We start from the raw sequence: 23,954 nt of genomic DNA, 5'->3' as shown, positions 1-23,954 counted from the left end.
TATAAATTTGTAAATATCTCAAAATATCACGAGGTGGCTTCTATGAATGTATTAGTGTAATAGAACTCATAATTGGCTTTTAGGACTGTGTAATATTTTGGTGTTCAGTTCAGTCGCTCAGTCATGTCCGACCCTTTGCGACCCCATGGACTGCAGCGTTTCAGGCTTCCCTGTCCAATACCAACTCCTGGAATTTACTCAAACTCATGTCCATTGAGTTGGTGATGCCATCCAACCATCTCATCCTCTTTAATTCCCTTCTCCCACCTTCAGTCTTTCCCAGCATCAGGGTCTTTTCAGATGAGTCAGTTCTTCGCATCAGGAGCCAAAGTATTGGAGTTTCGGCTTCAGCACCAGTCCTTCGAATGCATATTCAGGACTGATTTCCTTTAGGATGGACTGGTTGGATCTCCTTGGAGTCCAAGGGACTCTTGAAGAGTCTCCTCCAACACCACAGTTCTAAAGCATCAATTCTTTGGTGCTCAGCTTTCTTTATAGTCCAACTCAAATCCATACATGACTACTGGGAAAACCATAGCTTTGATTAGAAAGGACTTTTGTTGGCAAAGTAATGTTTCTGCTCTTCAATATGCTGTCTTGGTTGGTCATGACTTTTCTTCCAAGGAGCAAGCGTCTTTTAACTTCATGGCTGCAATCACCATCTGCAGTGAATTTGGAGCCCAGAAAAATAAAGTCAGCCAGTTTCCACTGTTTCCCCATCTATCTGCCATGAAGTGATGGGACCAGATGCCATGATTGCAGTTTCTGAATGTTCAGTTTGAAGCCAGCTTTTTCACTCTCCTCTTTCACTTTCATCAAGAGGCTCTTTAGTTCCGCTTTGCTTTCTGCCCTAAGGGTGGTGTCATCTGCATACCTGAGGTTCTTGATATTTCTCCCAGCAATCTCGATTCCAGCTTGTGCTTCCTCCAGCCCAGCGTTTCTCATAATGTACTGTGCATATAAGTTAAATAAGCAGGGTAACAGTATACAGCCTTAACGTACTCCTTTTCCTATTTGGAACCAGTCTGTTGTTTCATGTCCAGTTCTAACTGTTGCTTTTTACTTCTACAGTGGAGCACGTTTTTCCATAACTCTCCACCATGACCCATCCATCTTGGGTGGCCCTACACAGCATGGCTCGTGGTTTCATTGAGTTAGACAAGGCTGTGGTCCATGTGATTAGTTTTCTGTGATTGTGGTTTTCATTCTGTTTGCCCTCTGATAGAGAAGGATAAGAGGCTTATGGAAGCTTCCTGATGGGAGAGGCTGACTGAGGAGGAAACTGGGTCTTGTTCTGATGGGCTGGGCCATATGCAGTCCATCTTTAATCTGATTTTCTGTTGATGGGTGGGGCTGTGTTACCTCTCTGTTGTTTGAGTTGAGGCCAAACTATGGTGGATGTAATGAAGATAATGGCAACCTCCTTCAAAAGTTCCTGTGCACACACTGCTTTACTCAGTGCCCCAACCCTGTAGCAGGCCACTGCTGACCCAGGTGTCCACGGGAGACTCCTGGACACTCACCAGCACGTCTGAGTCAGTCTCTTCTGGGGGCACTGCTCATTTCTCTTGGGTCCTGGTGCACACAAGGTTTTCTTTGTGCCCTCCAAGAGTCTGTTTTTCCAGTCCTGTGTAAGTTCTGGCGGCTCTGTTGTGGGGTTAATAGTAACCTCCTCCACAAGTGCTTATGCTATACCCTGATCTGCTGAATCCAGAGCCCCTGCCCCAGCGGTAGGCCCCTGCTGATCCATGCCTCCACAGGAGACACTCAAACTCAAAGGCAGGTCTGGCTCAGACTCTGGCATCCTTGGTGAGCCCAAGGTTTTGTTTGAGCCCTTTGAGCATCTCTGGCAGGTATGGGGTTTGAGTCTAAATGCAATTTCGCCCCTCCATCCATCTTGCTGGAGCTTCTCCTTTGCCCTTGGATGTGGAGTTTCCCTTTTTGGTGGGATCCTTCATTCTCCTGTCAATGGTTGTCCAGTAGCAAGTTGTAATTTTGGAGTTCAGAGGAGAAGATGAGCCCCTGACCATCTGCTCTTCCATTTTGGGTCTGTCATTACAGTTGGTGTTTATGCAGTGAGTTTTTGGGCATAGGAATACTTAGATTGTCTCCATGTCTTCAGATTGTTAGATTCTCATAGGAAAAGATTAGATTGTACACTTTAACAAAGAAAAATGACCAGAGGATTTTATCTTTATCTATAGGAAGAAAGGAAGACATTAAAAGGGAATTGGCATGTAAGTCATAACTATTTTCAAAGCTAACATAAAGTAATGGTTATTTTGCTATAGTATATAAACATACTGGTTGAGAATTTATATCCATATACAAACATACTGTAAATGTATATACATACACATGTAAAATTGGTTTTAGGGATATAGATAGGATAATTTCTTTTTAAACATCTATTCATTGCTTTACTTTTTTTCTTTTTAGGGAAAAAATGGAAATGGAATTTCAGTTATAAGCTTAACTGTGTAGAAACCTGCTTCATTTATATCTAAACAGATGTTAATGTTTCTATTTATACTTCTGTGAGAACAGAATTTCTGTGATTTTGAGGTTTTTTTCTGAGAGCTTTTGAAAGTTTTCTGGTGGGTAGTTAAATTTGTATATTATAATCAGTAACAAATGTCAGGAGTATTCTCAATTGCTTATAATGTACATAATGAAAATTTGTTAGAGGTATCATTTGTATATCATATTTTTTGTAGCAGTTTGGCAATGACAATCAAAATTTGAATATGTAAAACATTTGAAATGATAAAACTTGCTGATGGGATTTTACCTGTTACTGTTCTCAAATTCATAAAGAAGAAAATATGTTAGAGATTGTAACACAATTTGAATGTCTGAAATATGCATCATTAAAAGAAGAATTGTAATGATAGCTTATTTGTATGACTGTCATTCAAATACTGAAAAAGTATTCTGATATTGAATGTTTTAAGTTGATTCTTTTAAATGTCATTTTTGAACAGATAACAACTAAATGTGTATGCTGAGATATGTCCATATGCCTCTGTTTTTTTCTATTTGAAATATTAATGGTTACTATTCCTAAGGAGTGGGTTTATTCTGACATAATAGAGTTAAATAATGCTTACTCAGTAGTGTTAACCATATTGGTGATATTTTAGCATTCTTTTTGAAACTTTTGCACATGTGTAAGTTCAGTACTAAAACATATGTTGCTACATGACAATGTAAAAGTGCAGATGTGAATTATGGAATAGAAAGTTGTCTGGAAAATCATAGCGAAAATTTAACGTTACTGTATAAACATACCAGGAAAAAAGGGACAGCTGCTATTTACTGCCTTTAAATTTTTAAATGTATTTTGAAAGCAACATCTAACAACCGAAGGAACTTAAAGGATACAGCCAGTTTGTACTCGTCTTCATTGTTACCTGTTGACATTTTTGGAGTGTTGGGCTGTTGTATCCAGCTTTGTATTCCCAGCGACTGTTACGCATAGTTTTTGAGTGATCATGAAGAGCGTGTGACTTAGATACTAGTGCGGCAGAGAGTTTTAAACAGTGAATTAAAGAATATTTGATTACCCTCGGAAAGAAGGGAGAAGATGGGATTTCAGGTAGGTGCTATACAGTTATATTTGGGTTGACAAACACATGAATGATAAAAGTAGTCATTGAAAGTTTCTATAAAGGGTAATTTTATAAGACAGTGCCATATTTGTGGCTAATTGTTGAAGGAAAGTCTCTTGAAATAGCTTCGGAATTACTCTTAATTAATGGGCCTAATTGGAGAATGGATTATTTTCTTTTACAGTAGTTTGAATCTGTTGAATGGATTGATCATAGGTTTTTATGGCTTTTTAGATTATTCAGAATCAGCATGAAAAATTTCAGTAGTCTCAACATTCATGCTGAAAGTACTCTGAGAAGGTATAAGTAAAAAAAAAAAATTCTGTTTGGGCTAGTCTTATCTGCTAGTTTTTTAATTTGCATTCACTATTCCTGTCACTTCTAAAGGCATCATAATCAGTGTCTCCTGGAGTTTCATTTGTATCTGACCTTGGCTTTATTGTATACTTGCTTCTCAGGTAAATATGGTGAAAGAAAAACATAACATGAAGATAATCTGAGGATATATGAGATCATCGGAACATTCCAGTGGAGTTCCTTAATTTATAAATCTCAACTGTAAACCACAAGTAAGACGGTTCTGGATCAAGAAACGCTGTATTAGGACAAGATTTTGGCTAGGCTCAGGAAAATAACACTGGTGCAGACTTGGAATTAGCAGATATTCCTGAGAATCAGTAAGTAAGCCAGTTACTTAAAAATATAATTGTGTTAAAGATGGAGTCCATGAATACTGTAGGCGATGGCCTGCCTTTAATTAATTTAACACCAAACACTATAACTAACATTGCAAAACAAATGATGATCAATATTGTACTAATTCTAAATTAGGGAATAGACCAGCTATTTTTGCATGTGTAGTTTGGTGGTAGGATAATGGTAGAGGTTCATGGCAGCCTAAGAAAGGTGCTAATATAGAATAATAGTAGTAGTAAAGTCATGTTGGACAGTTTAATCAGCTACAGGATTGATAAATGAAGAACTGTTTCTAAGTGTTTGTTCAACATTAGCCTCCACTTAACCTGCTGCTTCAGTGTTTGGTCAGAATTGCTATGTGCTTTACCATATTATGTTTCTTGTTTTTCCCTGTATGGAGGTAGTAGTTCAAGAAAAGATACTTTGCCATCTTTGTTTTAATCTCAGTAATTGTTGTCACCAGACCAGTTGCATTATTGCTCATTCTAGGTATTCTTCACTCCCATCACTAGGCTCAGGAAAACCCCTTGGTGATAGTGATTGTAAGGGCAGTCTGCATGCTTATTTGATTGAGGGCAGGGAACTTTGGTTACACAGGAACTGATATTCTACTTTTCTTAAGTTTGATGGAATTTTGGTGGCAGCTAGTGTTTATTGTTCAGATAACATATAGGTAACAAATTATCCTAAACTTGGTTAATATATAATACATTATTGTGCTATTTCTACAGATTCTGTGGGTGAAGATTTCTGAGAGTGCCAGAATGTATGTGAAATCAACTGGGAAGACCCAGTTCAATGGTTGAGAGTGATTCAAACCACTAGAGTCTCCTGGATACTTTTTCACTCACATCTGGCACTGGTTTTAGATGACTTGGAAGGTTGGGCTTAGCTAAAAGGCTTTTAACCATCACACAGTCAGGTTCTCACTTGAATCATAAAAATAAGTGTTGGAAGTGGCATGGCCTTTTTTGATTTAGTTTCAGAGGTCATGTAACATCATTTCTGCCATATTCTGTTGGCTAACCTTGTCATGGAGAAGTCAATGGCACCCCACTCCAATACTCTTGCCTGGAAAATCCCATGGACAGAGGAGCCTGGAAGGCTGCAGTCCATGGGGTCGCTAAGAGTTGGACACGACTAAGCGACTTCACTTTCACTTTTCACTTTCATGCATTGGAGAAGGAAATGGCAACCCACTCCAGTGTTTTTGCCTGGAGAATCCCAGGGACGGGGTAGCCTGGTGAGCTGCCGTCTGGGGTTGCACAGCGTCGGACACGACTGAAGCGACTTGGCGGCAGCAGCAGCAACCTTGTCATACGGCCAGCCAGAATCTCATAGCGTGGTGGGATAGTGCCAAAGTGACTGCAGGCACAGAGAGCTTGAAGACAGTACAGTAGGTTAAGAGCTACAGATGTGGAGCTTCAGTAGTTTTTTGTATTATGTTTGAAGGGGTCCTTGATTTTCAGAATTCCACTTTTCTCACACTCAGAATCTCTTTTTAGATAATTTTTGGCAAATATTTTACTCATTGCCTGACGTAAAGTCATACTGAATTGTTTTGTGATTTGGGGAGTTAATTAGGCAAAAGATAAAAAATTAGAAAAAAAAATTTTTGGATTAAGTCACTTGGGAAATGCAAAATAGAAAAGATTCAGGTCCAGTGTGTAGATACCAAAATGTAGACTCTTAGAACTCCTGAAGCTGTGGAACTATAGGAAGAATGAGGGGATAGTTGTTGATGAAGTCAGTAATGCAACAGATGCTGAATTCCTGCCCTTGACACTGTAGGAGCTTTTCCTTCATTTCCCGTTCTACCTTGCTGTAGGATTACTTCATGGGATGTGCTGGCAAGAACTGAATCCTGACAAATTCCTTAAACATTCTTTCTCAGAGAGCCTTATTGCCTACCTGCTGTCCATGGGATAACCTTGAAAGTAAAGGTTTTATTCAGAAAATGTTTCCTTTTTCCTCAGGGATAAATCATAACTTAAGAGACGATTACAGGCTTCCCTCATAGCTCAGTTGGTAAAGAAGATCCACTGGAGAAGGGATAGGTTATCCCCTTCAGTATTCTTGGCCTTCCCTTGTGGCTCAGCTGGTAAAAAATCCACCTGCATTGCAGGAGACCTGGGTTTGATACCTGGGTTGGGAAGATCCTCTGGAGAGAGAGAGGCTACCCACTCCAGTATTCTGGCCTGGAGAATTCCATTGACTGTATAGTCCATGGAGTCACAGAGTCAGACATGACAGAGCCATTGTCCTTTCATTGTCTTTCAATTTTTCAAAGAGGAGATTAATGGTTTTTTGAGAGGTGCCTGCTCAGCAATTTTGATGGGGCCTATAGTGCATTAGGAACTAAATGGTTTCCTAAGTTCCTTTGTAGCCTCTATATCTTTAATATAGTTACTATTTTTCTTATTAAATGGACTAAGTTTGTTGGTTATTTTCATTGCAGTTTTAGGTATTGGTATGTTTCTCATACAGAAAGCCATGTAGATTGTATGATACCATGAGTGAGTGATCTGGAGATGAAAGAGTAATAAAAAGGAGACATAGACAATGTGAGGAGAAAGTTCAAAGCATCAGTTCATAAGATATAAGAAGCAAGATATAAGAATACCAATACCTGGTTTTCTCATTGTTAAAAGAATTCCAAAGCAAATTTTGATTCACTTGTTTTTTCATGTTAGAATAGCTATTTATTGCATTTCATTTTATGTAATGAAATGACGTATGCTACTAATCTTTACCCTTTTTTTTCCCCAGTGTGTCCTCTCAAGTGATGACTACATAGGAAAACTGATACCATTGATTCTGCCACCATCTTCCATAAAACCAAAAAATAGTCTTCATAATGTATGGCAATTCCTCATTATTGTATTGCAACAGACACTCCTGTAGATCAGAAAAACAGGCTGAGAAGGCTCAAATTAAAAGGGTGATATTGGAGAGAATTGTAACCAGGCATGTGGACTGTTTTCATTGTTGCTTTTGGACTGAATCTCAGGAGCTTGAATGATGGAGACATTGTTATGCTCAGGACCTTGTAATGTCAAAGCTTCATTTCATTGCTCCCAAAAGTATTAGTGCATATATTTAAATTTTTCATTTATCACAGGGAAATTTAAAATCGATTCATAAAAAATCACAATTTTCAAGATTTCAAAGGATATGGAAAATTTTAAGTGTAACATTTTACTTCTTAAATGCTGTTTTTCCTCCTCTGATTCTGCCACCTCTGTCTATGTTATCTACTTATTGATGAAATTTTGTGCATATCTTATGGGTTTATTGATCAGTTAATACTCATGGCATTTGGGGGGATCTGTATATACTAGCCACAGATTTTTCTATGCAGTAAGCATTGTTTATATAATAATTGTAAATTTATCCAACTAATTTGTTGAAATAATTCCAATGAAACTGTGAAGACTAAGGATACCCAAAATTTATAGTTTCGAGTCCAAAGTAAAATAGATTTTCCTCTATTATATAGACAGGATTTCATCAATCTTATCTACAAGTGTTTATATGGATATATTTCCTAAAACTGTATAAATGTTACATTTTTATTCTTTGGCAATATGATGTTACAAAGAAATTGCCTTTTCTTCTGTTATTGTTGAGTCTGTCATTTTCATATATGCTTAGTCCTTACCAGTCTTATATTATTTCATTTTGCTCTGTTTTTTTTTCCCTTTCATTTTCCTTGGTATATCAATGTCTTAGTGTAGTGCAAATGAAATACCATATTTTATTGCTGTCAATTTACTTTGTTTTGTATTTTGGTTGTGTATTAAAATATAATCAAACTATGTTTTATGCCTTTTGAGTTTTGTGTTTTTCTTTAAAACACGTTTGTATTAGTATCATTTCTTCATCTGTGTTTTTTTTTCATCAGATGTTTTGCCATTTTATTTCTCTTTCATTTATCCTTACTGTGGTTTTAAAGCATTACATATTCAAATTGTTTACCTTGACTTAGGTAATTACCACTCATCTTCACTTCTACCATAATCATAGAAATTCTGACATATAATTGATTGAATTTCCATTTATTTGTCTGCCTTACTTTCTATTGTTACTTTAAAATTACTGATGAATCTTTTCTATTCCATTGAGCTCTATCTCATTTCTCTTCTTTTTCAGAATATTCCCTGTCTACACTTGCATTTTTTCTCTCAATTGATGCTTAACATTACTTTGCAAGTTGGAAAAAATAATGCAGTTTTTATTTCATTTGCAACAATTTAATAGATTAATTAGGAGAGACTAGATCTCTTTGAGTCTTCCTGTCAAACAACCAGGTATGTCTTTATATTTTTCTAAAATCAAATTGTTATGTTGGAATACTGCTAGTTTAGCTTTTCTTTTTAAAATTCATTCCCAAGCATTTCATAGTTTTGTTACTGTAGTGATAGGGATTGCAAAACTAGTTTTTTTTTTCATATTAATATATGTAAATCAGCTTTAATATTTTTTAAATACAATTTCATTGAAACTCATTATGATTTTCTTTAATTTTTAAATACAGATCATCTTACGAACTTTTTCTCCTTTTAATTAAGAATTTTTATCAAATTTGGTGACAGGTTTAATAAAATGTCTTTTGTTTTCAAGTTGATATTTGCCATTTTAATTATTAATTAAGATAAAAGAACTGAATTTTTCTAAAAATGAAAATTTTTGTATCCAATGAATATGTGAACTACAATTTGTTTATTTTTATATTATCTCTCCCCTATTATAGCCATCATTATTTTATTGACACTTTCTGAGAAGATAGTCCTAAACACAGAACTTTATTTTGTGTTTGCTTTACTAGCTCTGTCAAAACTGTTCTGAGTGTGTTTTCATGTAGACTGGAAACAGGAACTACTAGCCTTAGGTAGTTTCTAATTCTATGTTGATACATGACTTAACACTTCCACGAATGTTGCTTTGGTACTACATAGGCTTTTGTTGTTGTTCGTTTGTGTTTTTAATATTTTCCAATTACTTATCTAAACATCTTTCATTGCAGTATACAGTTATAAAAAACAGTAAATGTCTATTGATGTGCAATTATCAACTGATAATTTTATACATCTGAAGTGGTATCCAACATTGCATGTAGTTGTCGAAATCTGCTTAATCTCTCATTTTGGATGGCTGTTTAGTTTGATTTAATTGATTTTTAACACTTGGAGAAACTACAAAATACCTGAACCACGTGCATCTGGGTTTGTGTGCTTTTTTTTTCTTTCCTTTGAGTTTGAAATTATACACTTGGCAAAAATACTATGGAAGTGATGTAGTTCTCAGTTCACTGCTTGCTGCTGCTAGCTGCTAAGTTGCTTCAGTCGTGTCCAACTCTGTGGGACCCCACAGCCTCCCACCAGGCTCCCCCGTCCCTGGGATTCTCCAGGCAAGAACACTGGAGTGGGTTGCCATTTCCTTCTCCAAGGAAATCATTAGGGATCATATAATGTTGACAGTGGGCTTCCCTAGTGGCTCAGTGGTAAAGAATCTGCCTGCCAATTAGGAGACCCCCTGAAGGAAGGCATGGCACCCCACTCCAGTATTCTTGCTGAAGAAATCCAATGGACAGGAGCTTGGTGGGCTACAGTCCATGGAGTCACAAGAGAATCAGATGTTCTAACCAACAACAAATGTTGATAGTGCCTTATGACTAGTGATGTAGCTTTGCTTACTTACTGTTGTAATTAATAAGTATCTTTTGTGAAAGATAATGCCAGTACTCTTATACTTTGATATGCTAATTTTAGTGTATATTGAAGTTTCTTGTCAAATCATAATTTTAAGAAAATGTCAAGTCTACATTTTAATTTTATTTTTTTAATTTATTTATTTTAATTGGAGGCTAACTACTTTACAGTAATGTAGTGGTTCTTACCATACATTGACATGAATCAGCCATGGGTGTACATGTGTCCCCATCCTGAGCCCCCTTTCCCACCTCCCTCCCCATCGCATCCCTCTGGTCATCCCATTGCACCAGCCCTGAGCACCCTGTCTCATGCATCAACCCTGGACCAGCGATCCACTTCACATATGGTAATATACACATTTCAATGCTACCCTCTCAAATCATCTCACCCTCGCCTTCTCCCACAGAATCCAAAAAGACTGTTCTTTACATCTGTGTCTCTTTTGCTGTCTTGCATATAGGGTCATTGTTACCATCTTTCTAAATTCCATATATATATGTGTTAGTATACTGTATTGGTGTTTTTCTTTCTGACTTCATTCTGTATAATAGGCTCCAGTTTCATCCACCTCAATTAGAACTGATTCAAATGTGTTCCTTTTAATAGCTGAGTAATATTTCATTGTGTATACATACAACAACAGTCTTATCCATTCGTCTGCTGTTGGACATCTAGGTTGCTTTCATGTCTTGGCTGTTGTAAACAGTGCTGTGATGAACATTGGGGTACACATGTTGTTCAGTTCCGGTTTCCTCTGTGCCTACATTTTATTATGTGAAGTTGTCTGATTGGGAGTTGTCCATTCTCCCCCATTCAGTTTTTCAGTTCATTTCAGTGTAGACTCATGGATATTTTCTTTACCCTATAGATAAAGATGGATCTCCACTACACTACTTTTTTTTTTTTTCCTGAATTATCCCACATTTGGCCTCTGTCTTTTCAACATGTCCCTATCCTTTCTCTAGTAACAGTATCCAGGTTCATTTTGTTCTAATCTTAACCCTGGTGTGAAACCCACCATTTCTCCTAGGATCCCTGGTTCCTTAAGGGAAATAAGATTTGAGAGCAAGATATGTATCAGAACTTCATTTTCTTTTTATGGCTTTCTGTGGGTAAACCACATATTTTCTGTTGATGAACTTGGGTGTTTCTGCTCTTTTACTTTGAATAACAGGGCTAGTGGCTATCCACATGGAACAATGATTCTATGAACACTGGTATAGAAATGTCTGAATCTCTGTTTTCATATCTTTTGAGTAGATACTTAGAACTAAAATTGCTAGGAGTCATGGTAATTCCGTGGGTAGCTTTTTGAGAACTATCCAGTTTTTGTTATAAAAAGTTTCAAAGACAGAAGAGAGCATAATAAACTTTCACATATTTAGCAACTAGAACTAATAGTTATCAGAACATTGCCAAATTTTGAAAATTAGAAATACAGCGATACTTTGGCCCTATGTATGTGTACAGAACACATTTTTAAATAACTACAATTTCATATCCCTAGTATTCACTAGAATCCTTTAATATATTTAAAATAAATCCCCATGTAAATTTATTACTTGTTCCAAAGATAACTATGATAGTTGGAAGAAATCTGAATCTAAACTGGGAATGCATTTTTATCTAGGCTACTTTTAGCTTAGTTTGGCAAATTTATTAATTTATTTCAGCTCAGTTCAGTTGCTCACTTGTGTCTGACTCTTTGCGACCCCGTGAATCACAGCATGCCAGGCGTCCCTGTCCATCACCAACTCCTGGAGTCCACTCAAACTCATGTCCATCGAGTCGGTGATGCCATCCAGCCATCTCATCCTCCATTGTCCCCCTCTCCTGCTGCCAAACCCTCTGAGCATCAGAGTCTTTACCAATGAGTCAACTCTTCGCTTGAGGTGGCCAAAGTATTGGAATTTCAGCCTCAGCATCAGTCTTTCCAATAAACACCCAGGACTGGTCTCCTTTAGGATGGACTGGTTGGATCTCCTTGCAGTCCAAGGGACTCTCAAGAGTCTTCTCCAACCCCACAGTTCAAAAGCATCAATTCTTCGGTGCTCAGCTTTCTTCACAGTCCAACTCTCACATCCATACATGACCACTGGAAACACCATAGCCTTGACTAGACGGACCTTTGTTGGCAAAATAACATCTCTGCTTTTTAATATGCCATCTAGGTTGGTCATAACTTTCCTTCCAAGGAATAAGCGTCTTAATTTCCTGGCTGCAGTCACCATCTGCAGTGATTTTTTAACCCAGAAAAATAAAGTCTGACACTGTTTCCACTGTTTCCCCTTCTATTTCCCATGAAGTGATGGGACCAGATGCCATGATCTTTATTTTCTGAATGTTGAACTTTAAGCCAACTTTTTCACTCTCCTCTTCCATTTTCATCAAGAGGCTTTTTAGTTCCTCTTCATTTTCTGCCATAAGGGTGGTGTCATCTGCATATCTGAGGTTATTGATATTTCTCCCGGCAATCTTGATTCCAGCTTGTGCTTCCTCCAGCCCAGCGTTTCTCATGATGTACTCTGCATAGAAGTTAAATAAGCAGGGTGACAATATACAGCCTTGATGTACTCGTTTTCCTGTTTGTAACCTGTTTGTTGTTCATGTCCAGTGCTAACTGTTGCTTCCTGACCTGCATATAGGTTTCTCAAGAGGCAGGTGAGGTGGTCTGGTATTCCCATCTCTTTCACAGTTTTCCACAGTTTATTGTGATCCACACAGTCAAAGGCTTTGGCATAGTCAATAAAGCAGCAATGTTTTTCTGGAACTCTCTTGCTGTTTCCATGATCCAGTGGATGTTGGCAATTTGTTCTCTGGTTCCTCTGCCTTTCCTAAAACCAAGTTCATGGTTGACGTATTGCTGAAGCCTGGCTTGGATAATTTTAAGCATTACTTTACTAGGGTGTTAAGTGAGCGCAATTGTGCAGTAGTTAGAGCATTCTTTGGCATTGCCTTTCTTTGGAATTGGAATGAAAACTGACGTTTTCCAGTCCTGTGGGAACTGCTGAGGTTTTCAAATTGTCGGGTATATTGAGTGCAGCACTTTCACAGCGTCATCTTTCAGGATTTGAAATAGCTCAACTGGAATTCCATCACCTCCACTAGCTTTGTTTGTTGTGATGCTTTCTAAGGCCCACTTGACTTCACATTCCAGGATGTCTGGCTCTAGGTGTGAGTGATCTTTGTGATTTTTTGAGTTTAACGTCAGATTTTTGAGTTGTCTCTTGTTAGTGAAAAACACTTAATGAAGTCACTAGTTAAAATACAAAGAGTTTCCTTGCAGTTACGACCATCAGAAGTTGCACCAGCAGGGAGAATGTGGATATTTTGATAATGGGTTTTGATTTTGGAGAGATTTCCATGAAATACTAAGGAATTCATAGAGCACATTATTACCTTTTGGTTGTGCCATTGTCTTTTTATTTTATTTTTAACTCTGAACTGGTCTATAAATTAGCAGTAAGAAGTTATATTGGAAATGATATTTCAAAGAATACATGTGTGGTTGAATGGCATGGAAATAATTTTGAATACAAGATGGTACCAGGGTCTCAGTAAATGAGTTGAGGAAAAAACTACAGTTTCATCATTTTTGTACTTATACCTGGTATTTGTAGCCAGGAGATAAATTTTTGTAGTTAGGATGATGGGAGTTGTTTTCCATGGAGTACCAGCTAAATCTTGACATAAAGATGATACTCCTCTGTCATGAGGCCTAGCTGTGTGATAACCTGATGTTTATTTTCATTTGCAGTCTCTCCCTCTCTACTCTCCCAGGTGGTGAACTTGTGGACAAGAGGATCATAGATATCTTCTGCAGTGGTTCCATCCACAGCACCCACATGTTGTCATTATTTCCCCCCTTTGGACATTATTGCATCTTTGTATCCCAAAGGGCACAATTTTATATATGTATACTCAGGAAGAGAATTGCCATGCTTTTGAGAAGTAACTGCCTGAAGTGTTGTTTGTACTTCTCTGTGCTCTGAATTTATCTCGTGTTTTTCTTTATTGTTGTATTTACATCGTTGGATTTTTTTATCCATGTTTTACTTTACAAACGTGAGATTTGTGTCTGATAAATGTAATTAATGCAACCCTATGGACACCTTAGTCTTGTCCCAGGTGATAGCCAGGCTTTCTCTCCAGCCCAGTGCCTCCCATGTGCCAGTTTTGGTATCATTTATAAGATTCTTTGTTTCTTATTGGAATCAGAAGCTCACAGTTTTTAGAGGGGTCCCAAACAAGATCTTGTTAAAATATTTGTGTTATCTGCAAAGCCTCTCTAGTTTTCCTCTTTATTGAGTCTGTTAGGTCTCATCTAGAACAGGATCTGATTCTTGATCATAATTGTCATCTTTCCCATACATGAATTTAAGATCTTGATCCCATCACAACTCTGGTTGTGTAAGGAGAGCCAGATCCTTGTGTTGACATTTTGAGCCATGGTAATGCAGTCTTGTAGAAAAATGGTTCCATAATTTTCTTGGCTATACTGGCATTTTCTTCTTTGGGACTGGACTAGAAAAAACACATGAGGTTTTCCTTTTAAGTCCACATCACTCTGACGTTCACCTAAGTGGGCTTAATATAGATAGTTGTGTTTACGGAAAGTTTTGTCTACTTCTGGAACATCAGATGCACTGTCTTATCAGGGAACTGCTAACTGCATTGCCCAACCTCTCTCACTATACAAGCCTGATACCTAGTGTGTTGAAACTGGGCATCCAAGAATGAAGGGTTATTAAACAACTTAGACTGTAGTCATTTATCCTTCATCCTACATTCCTACTTTCTAGGAGTGATAAGAGTTGACTGTTTGAGGTATAGAGGCCAGTAATTTGTCTAAATTTATTTAAGTTTATGTTGAGTTTATAAGTATGCCATCATTATGAAATTTGTTGTTTTACAACTTTTTATTTAATATTTTGCAGTAATTTTCCAAACCAATAAATAGAACTTATCTGCAGTTTCCACTGGCTATATAAGTACATATTATAATTAATTTTCCATTTCTTTATTTGGAATTGCAGGTTAACTTTGTTTTTATTGTTGCATATAATTCTGTCATGTATATAATTTTATATATAAAAATTGGTCTAATTCTGTGATAGATTTTCAGATGTGGAATTGTTAGACCATCAATTCTGCATATTTTAGTTTTAGTGGATATTGTAAATTTGCTCCTGAAATGTTTTCTAGGACAGCAAACATAAATGGAGAAATGGTAGTGCTAATTTCCATAAAAACTGAACATGGTGGATATTATCAGTCCTTTAACATTTTAGCCAATCTAATAGGTGAAAATAGTATTTAACTTAAATGTAAATAGTAAGTGGCCATGAATAAAAAAACAAATAGGGACAACTCTATTCACAAGAGTTGTCAGAGGTAGAAACCGTTGACCTCTTCTAAATGTAGTGCTTCATGGGGGTTTACAGACTTCCTAAGTATATCTTATACCAGTGTTTATTTTTTCCGAATTTATTTTTGAAATAATTTCACATTTAGAATTGCAGAGCTCTATAAAGAACCTCCATATACACTTCACCCAGATTTTTTCTACATTGTTTTGTTCTTTTCCTAGTTTTTCCTCCCTTCATCTCCATCTCTCCTTCCCTGTTTCTTTAACTTTCTGCCTGCCCAATTATTGTTCTTATATTAAGAATCCCTTATGAGTAAGTTCCAGATATGCCTCAGTTCAGTTCAGTTCAGTCACTCAGTCGTGTCCGACTCTTTGCGACCCCATGAATCACAGCACTCCAGGCCTCTCTGTCCATGATGTCTAAATAACCCCAAATACTTCAGCATTCACTTTGTAAGATCCAGGGCATCCTTTTAAATTAACCTTGGTACGTTTCTCAAAATCATGAAATTGATCAGTAGTACAATATATTACACTAAGACACAGTCTATATTCAGATTTCACCATTTCTAAAATGTTTCTTTCTGTAATTTCTCCACCTTCGAGGACCTAGGAAAGGATCCTCTGTTACATTCAAGATGTTCACCTGTTTTCTTGAACTGAGTGAGGAGTCCAGGTTCAGATTTGCTATAGATCAATATTGCATATAGACGGTACATTCCCAGTGTTCCTCTCTTCTTTTGTTTGCTTTGTTAGGCTTCCATAACCTAATCTAGTGTCTGAGCCTGATGGCAAGTGAACTCCAGTCTTCTGTGGTACTGTGTATAGATTGCTACAGTGATTATGTTGGTTAAAATCTTATGTTGCTAAATTCTATGTTATCTGTAAGTAACCAAGGAACTATAAGCAATCTACCAGTCATAATTCCAAATTTTATGCCAGAATAAAGATATTCTGAGGTTTGAAAAATGGCCTGGTTGAATTAATGAAATGTTCTTAATCATCCTGAATATGATGAGTTTGAAAATCTGATTCTTTGGTGCTGAGGCACAAGTCAGGAATGGAAATGTCATACCGATTTATAAATTGTAGACCAATGCAGTATATTTACAGAGGTATCATGACCTAAGGCATTGGTTAAAATGGTGACATGAGTATTCCCTGCTCTCTGTTTCTAACTTTGTACTTAGTCTCTGATGACAGTCTTAAAGCGGAGGCTCAGTAAATGTCCTTATGTGTTTTAAGGGAATATGCAAGGGAAGCCAAATTACTGATTGTAAACAAATGAAGTATGAGCTAAAAGAATGTGCAGAATAAACAGGCAAATGAGTTACCATTAAAGAAAATTGTCATCTAAAGAAGGAGAAACAATTGAAGACAGTCCAGGGACTAAGGACATTTCGTTATTATTTTAATGTAAATATGGGGCTTTCAAACCTATAACAAGAGTATCTTGGAAAATTTGAAATCTGCCTGACTAAAACACATCCTCTTCCATTTTTTTTTTTTACCAAATTCATAGATTCAGCCTCAATGTAGCAAAACCTTAACATTTCCATAGAATGAAGGGAGTTTTTAAAAATTAAATAGGAAATGATAATAGGAAAGCATTTTACTATTTAATTATTCTCTGGGATGTTAGCTGTGCTACCAAACACTTTTTAATACATGAAGAAATGAAGAGGCGTCCCAAAGAGAATTCATTCTCTGATTTAAAAGTAAATGCAATGTCCTTACCTTGGAGAAGAGGGCAGGGATGCAACATGGCTGGATCTTTTTCATGAGGAAAAGTACTCTTCAAGGTAGCTGCTTGAAAACATGGAATGAAGCTACAAAGAAGAGTAAACCACATGGGTGCCCATAGCACACAGGGGCTCCTCATTAAAAACAGGCACAGCAATTACTTGAGTCTCCAGTCACAGTGGAGCCTCTTCCTCCCATACAGTGCAGAATGAGTTAGTCCTAGGAAAGTTCAAGGAGAAGATCGTAGCCTCTCAACTCTCCATATCTCTTGACTTTTACTACTCTCTGATAAATCATTTATGCAGAATTCCATGACTGTGATTCTTGGGGTATTTGGTTTAACAAACATAGGACACTAAGTTAATTTCAAGGCAGACTATATAATTGGTTGAAGATACTGCCTCCATATTTATTTGGCCATTTAAAATATCCTTGGGAATTCATCATATAGGATTATAAAATAAATCCTCTTGTTTTTATTTAAAATTTTTGCATAATTAAGTCTTAATATTTATTTTCAAGAATTATAGACTAAAAATTTCTTCCCATAATGTCTCATTTAGTATTTTTCAAGATAGAATGTTTTCACATAGTCCTTGAGGCAACAGTCATTGCATGGTTCAGTAGCTGTATTTTATTACTAGTTAATACCAACTGCTTTTGTCTTTCAGATGTTTAAAATTTTGACTTCTACAGTACTTAGGTTTTCTGTATTTTTATGTATTCAAGCATGGTAGGTAGCATGAAGATCACTGTGGTTAAAAAAAATGGAAATAAAGCAAATTACGTGGTTATTTCAATAACATGAAAGGTGGTGTGGTAGGCATGTTGACATGGAAGTGTTGTGAAGTACTGAGATTTAGGATGTGTTTTGCAAGTGTTGATAAAATATTGAATGATTCTGGGTGGGATCAGAAGAGAATTCTTGCCTTAGCACCTGAGTGAACACCATTTACTATTCTAGAGAACATTGGGTTTCTTGAATGCATGATAAGAAAGAGATACATTTGCCAGCCTTATATTCATATTAATCTCACAGGTTAAGTTATTGGGTTTTGTGGTAGAAATAGTATTCTGGGGCTTAGGGAGGAATTGGGGATTGAGATGTTACTTTGGATTAATCAATACAAGATTGTTGCCTATGGCTGCAGGGAAGGAGGAGTCTAGTCATGAAGCATATGTAAGAATAGGAATGTATTCACCTGAAGACTGTGCCTTTTATGCGCTAGCATTTAGATACTGAGTTAATGAGGGCCATCCAATAAAGGAGATTGTCAACAGTGGCTAGAGTCATTGAAGACCAAAAGATTGTATTGTCCATGAAGGGAAACAAAGATTGAATTTGTAAAAGGAATACCAGGGATAGCAGTTAGCTTTACATGGCACTGAAAGGCACAATTAAGTTTGGAAATGAAGTAAGAGAAGATCACTGATTTTTACTGAAAGTGCTGTATGGAAAGAGAAAGGTAAATAGTATTTTAATATTGTCAAGGCCAATTCAAAGGATCCCCCAGCATGTACCAACAATTTGCCCGGTAGTACCAGTGTCAGTCTGGTACAGACACATGCTGATATCCTGTGAATTGGTTGCTTGAATCATGATAAAGTAAGGATGTATGTCAGTTGTACAGGCTGAGATCCCTTCAGAATTCTATATTATATACATATAGAACTGATTGTCTTCATTACAAGCCCTCAGTATTACCATAATGACCTTCATGCAACTGTAATCTTGCAGTTCCACTTGTGTGTATCTGTTCCCGTATCCTCTGGCCATGGAAGAATATCTCATCAAGGCAAGGCTGCGCAGTAGTTTCAGAGATTTTGACTAATGTGAGATACTGAGAAAAGACTGCTGGAAACAGGAATAATGGGTAAGGGCCAAGTGAATAAAAGATGATGCTAAGAAATCAAGGAAGCAAAGTCAGATGGGATGTAGAGAAGGTAGAATTTTGAAGGGAAAACCTACAAGGCCAAGGTTAAGGTGTCCTGAACCCACCTTGTAGATGATGGTTCTAGAGCAGCAGTCCCCAACCTTTTTGGCACCAGGGACCTATTCATGGCAGACAGTTTTTCCATGGACCAGGATTGGAGGGACGGTTTCAGGATGATTTCAAGTGCTTTACATTTGTTGTACACTTTATTTCTAATCTAATGTTGATGCCAGTCTGACAGGAAGTACTAGTTCAGAGGTTGGGAACTCCTGTTCTAGAGGATAGTAAGTGTTAGTAACATCATTAACGTCGAACGGACAGGACTCTGGATGATGATCTTTCCCAGTTGAATCTGGAATATTTCCAGAAATTTATTGTATTACTAACTAGTGGTTTGGAAATGAGTCTGAAATTTTTTGGCCCAAACTGTCTAAATTACTACCATTTAATACACAGCATGCTTTATTAGGTCTCTTAACATTTCATTACTAGATTTTGTTTTATTGTTGTGTCTGCTTAAGTAGACTAGAAATATTGAGCTCCTTTTGACAGGGATGTTTTCCTATTAATATTTTACTTTCCATTTATTATCTCATAGTCTACCAGATAACAGGTGTATAATTGTAACTGTGGTGTTTAAAGTACTTTCGTGCTTGGATGAATGAAAGTTTGATGATTTAGCCAGTCACTTAAAGGGCAAGGAAAGTAAGAGTTTATAGAGAACCCCACATGAGGCAGCTCTCTGAGAATGTTTTTGGGAGTATGATAGTGATGGATGAGGAAATCATAGGTATTGTATCTTATGCTGAGTAGGAATGCACAAGTACAGATTTAATATTAGGGAATTGAGCATCTGCTGAATTAGACTTTATGTTGAAAATTGCATGTTGAGTTATAAATCCCCATTCATTGTTGTGGAGTAGTATAATGCAGCCTTTTGTTTTTTTCCTTTCTGCTTCTGTAGCATGTACCAAGAGGTATCCTGTTTTTTTCCTACCATGTTCTTTCAAACAAAAACAATCCAAATCTTCCAAAGAGGAAGCTTTATAGATAGTAGACTTTTTCCTCTGGATAGGATCAACATATTTTGTAATATTGCTCATTTTAAGCAGTATATAATATTCCTAAAAATATTCATTTTCTCTGTAATATAGACATTTCTAGTTTTAAAGTTTCCTTGAAAGTGAGAAGCTCATCTTGAGGAGGGATCAATACTAAGATAGTAAATTGTAGCATGTCGTCTGTTATTGATGGTTGTCAATCATGAGAAGGAACAATACAGTACAGTCTATATGGCTGATTTCAGTGAGAACTTTTAATATTTATGTCTTTGAACTTCTAACTTTAAAAAGTCCTTCCCTTTTGTATCTGTATCCCATGAAGTATATGGGTGTTTTCTCCAAGTATGATAGTTATATTCATCTTTGTGACCCAGTTCATTTGTTTAGTGTTGAAATTTGAGGAGTGCTGAACAAATGTATACAGACTATTGATAGGCAGGGAAGAAAAATCTTTGACTTAAATAAGAGACCAAGAAAGATAATAAAGAAAAGAAAATGGGGATTGAATGTGAGCTTTTTGCCACATTGCTGTTAGGTTCACAGAGTCCAAAAGCATAAGAAAATTCGCCTTTATGGTGATTGTGAAGATGGGGAAAATGCCCTGTCAGCAGCGATCTGACCAAGTTGTCAGAGACTGTTGATTTCTAGAAGGACACTGAAACAGGAGATTTCCCTCCTCTTATTTTACTTTTGACTTACTCAGCTGTTCTGAGTAAGTTTAAGAATTCTTCTGACCTTATTACCTTCAGAAAAAGTATTCCTGTTGATTCACTTTGGGATGGCAATAGTAGTGATAGCTTCAGTCAGAGTCCTGTTAAATTGTCTAGTTGATGCATAGTTACTGACATTTATAATGTGAATTCATAATTCCTACCCAAATCCCCTTCTCTTAGTGGATAAAATGCCGTTTGGAGAGAGTATGAGAATGGATCATGATAAAATGGTAAGTTGGGCATGAGAACGGTGTTTTCAGATCTGAAGTATCTCAGGATTGTTCAGTGTGCCTTAATGTAAATAGCTGCAGGTATTGAGTCCTATTTGCTTTAGCTTCCCAATTTACTCTTTTTTAAAAAAAAAAAAAATTTATTTTAATTGGAGGTTACTTTACAATATTGTATTGGTTTTGCCACACATCAACATGAATCTGCCACAGGTATACACGTGTTCCCCATTCTGAACCGCCTCCTTCCTCCCTCCCCGTACCATCCCTCTGGGTTGTCTCAGTGCACCAGCCCCAAGCATTCAGTATCATGCATCAAACCTGGACTGGCTATTTGTTTCATATATGATAAATTTATAATTGTATCATTATCAGTACACGTACCAATTCTGATTTATGTCTTATGCTGTCTCTTTTTCCTGAAATGTATATAATGAGCTCCTACTTGACAGGGATTTTTTTTCTATCACTTCGTCTTATCCTGCAGTGTCGGAAAATAAGAGTTTCATTGGTTTGTGAAATAGACACATTTATGAAGGAATGAGTGAAAGAAGTCACAAAAATGAGAGAATATAACAATGAAGTGATAGTGTTATTTTAGATAGACATGTGATCCTATTTGAGTTATTTGGCAATCTCTTGTGTTTGACAGTGTTGAAAGGAAAGAACATGGAATTTAATGATTTTTTTTTTGAGATGTAGGCATATAGATAGTAACTCTTTCAGTCTGTTTTAAAATAAGTAATAGCAAAACCCATAAAAATAGCCAAATTGGGGAAATTAGAAAAGGATCACTCTCTGGATCCTCCCTCCTATGTTGGTTCTATGTGAATGTTGCATAAATTTCAGTTAACCATGACTTCCACTTTGTTAACCCTTTTGAATTTGAGTAGGAAAGCACAGGGAAAAGGCAAAGGCACCCCACTCCAGTACTCTTGCCTGGAAACACCCGTGGACGGAGGAGCCTGGTGGGCTGCAGTCCATGGGGTTGCTGAGGATTGGACTTGACTGAGTGACTTCCCTTTCACTTTTCAGTTTCATGGATTGGAGAAGGAAATGGCAACCCACTCCAGTGTTCTTACCTGGAGAATCCCAGGGATGGGGGAGCCTGATGGGCTGCCGTCTCTGGGGTCACACAGAGTCAGACACGACTGAAGCGACTTAGCAGCAGCAGCAGCAGCAGCAGGAAAGGACAGAGGAGCAGCACTAGCACTGATAGAAGTCTAAGTCTGTCTTCACGTTTATTGATGTGCAGGGAAATGAGGTCAGTGGGCCAGGAAATGCTCTCTGTTGCCTGTAGAATCATAAGGGATTAGTTGTGCTAGTTGCTGCTACTTTTGTTTGATACTGTTTAAGAAATCTATATTCCTGAAGTTTTTCCCAACTTTATGGAGTTGTAATTTACAATTGAAATGGTAAGTGATATTTAATATGATTTGATATATGTATACAACATAAAAGTATTCCCCCCATTGAGTTAATCAGAACACCATTACCTAACATACTTATTTTTTTGTATTTGTGTGAGAGAGAGCATTTAAATTTTACTCTCTTCACGAATTTTAATTGTACAGTAAATAGGGTGTTGCCTGCTATAATCACCATGTTATACATTAACTTCTCAGACTTTATTGTTCCAATTGGAAGCTTGTACATTTTACCAATGCTCACTATTTCTCCCACCCCTAAGTCCCCAACAACCACTGTACTCTGTTTCTATGAGCTTGACTTTATTATCTTTCAGAAATGAAACCATGATTGATTTGGCTTTCTGTCTGGCTTATATTACTTATATCACTTAGTCCTCCAGGTTCATACATGTTGTAACAAATGACAAGAATTTCTTCTTTCATAAGGGTCAGTAATATTGCATCAAATATGTGTGTATATATACACACACACACACACACATATATATACATACACAGCCTGTATTTTCTTTATCCATTCATGTCATTGAACAACTAAGGTTGTTTGCATATCTTGGCTATTGTGAATAATGATGCTATAAACATAGTATAGATGACTCTTTGAGGTGATATTTTGTGAAATTTTATGTGAATTTTTTTTCCTTTGGCTATATACCCAAAAGTGGGATTATTAGGTGATACGACAGTTACATTTTTAATTTCTTGAGGAACCTCAGTATTATTTTTCATGCTGGTTGTACCAGTTTACATGCCTACCAGTAGTATCAATATAAGGATTCCCTTTTTTCTTTATCCTTGCCCACTTTTTGTTATTTCTTGTCTTTTTGATAATATAAGTTTTAATAGGTGTGGGATGATAGCTCATTGTGCTTTTGATTGTGCATTTTCCTCATGATTAAAGATGTGGAACACCTTTCTATATACTCATTGGCTATTTTTATTATGTCTTCTTTGAAAGAAATGTCTACTTACATCCCTCATTTTAAAATTGTTATTATATTTTTGCTCTTCAGTTCTGTGACTTCCATGTATATTTGGAATATCAACCCCTTATTGGATATGTGGTTTGCAAATGTTTTCTCTCATTTTATAGGTTGACTTTCACTTTGTCGATTTTTTTCATTGTTGAGCAGAAACTTTTAGTTAGATGTAGTCTCGCTTGTTTTGTTTAGTTTTGCTTTTGTTGTATTTGCTTTGGGTATCAAATAAAAAATATTACTGCCAAGGAGTCTACCTTCTGTGTTTTCTTCTAGGAGAATTATGATTTCAGATCTTATATTCAGGTCTTCAATCCGTCCAGAGTTGATATTTGTATATTACCTGTGACTGTCCAGTATTCCCAATTTACTGAACATGACTGTCCTTTACATGGTGTGTATTCTTGGCTCATTATGAATAAAATTCAACAGTGGGCATCCATGTGTTATTCCTGATCTTAGAAGAAACGCTTTCAGCAT

At 36.8% G+C, this 23,954-nt stretch overlaps 1 protein-coding gene and 1 long non-coding RNA gene across 2 annotated transcripts in view; both read left to right on the top strand.

Moving 5' to 3' along the window:
- Nucleotides 1–525: 525 nt before the first annotated feature.
- Nucleotides 526–8,125, top strand: LOC120875284. Its single transcript, XR_005723930.1, has 3 exons — nt 526–3,598; nt 4,070–4,288; nt 7,077–8,125. It is a non-coding gene; the product is annotated as an uncharacterized LOC120875284 (long non-coding RNA).
- An 82-nt stretch (nt 8,126–8,207) lies between these two features.
- The window catches only part of LOC120875281, a 137,389-nt gene continuing 121,642 nt past the window's right edge, over nt 8,208–23,954 (top strand). The window contains exon 1 of the transcript XR_005723908.1: nt 8,208–8,617. The gene's annotated coding sequence lies outside the window, so the exon portion shown is untranslated. The remainder of the gene's footprint in view (nt 8,618–23,954) is intronic.

This window comes from Oryx dammah, unplaced genomic scaffold, assembly GCF_014754425.2.
Source record: "Oryx dammah isolate SB20612 unplaced genomic scaffold, SCBI_Odam_1.1 HiC_scaffold_16, whole genome shotgun sequence".
Taxonomy (NCBI): Eukaryota; Metazoa; Chordata; class Mammalia; order Artiodactyla; family Bovidae; genus Oryx; species Oryx dammah.
Note: the sequence above shows the minus strand (reverse complement) of the source record. Positions and strands in the feature narration are given on the sequence as shown.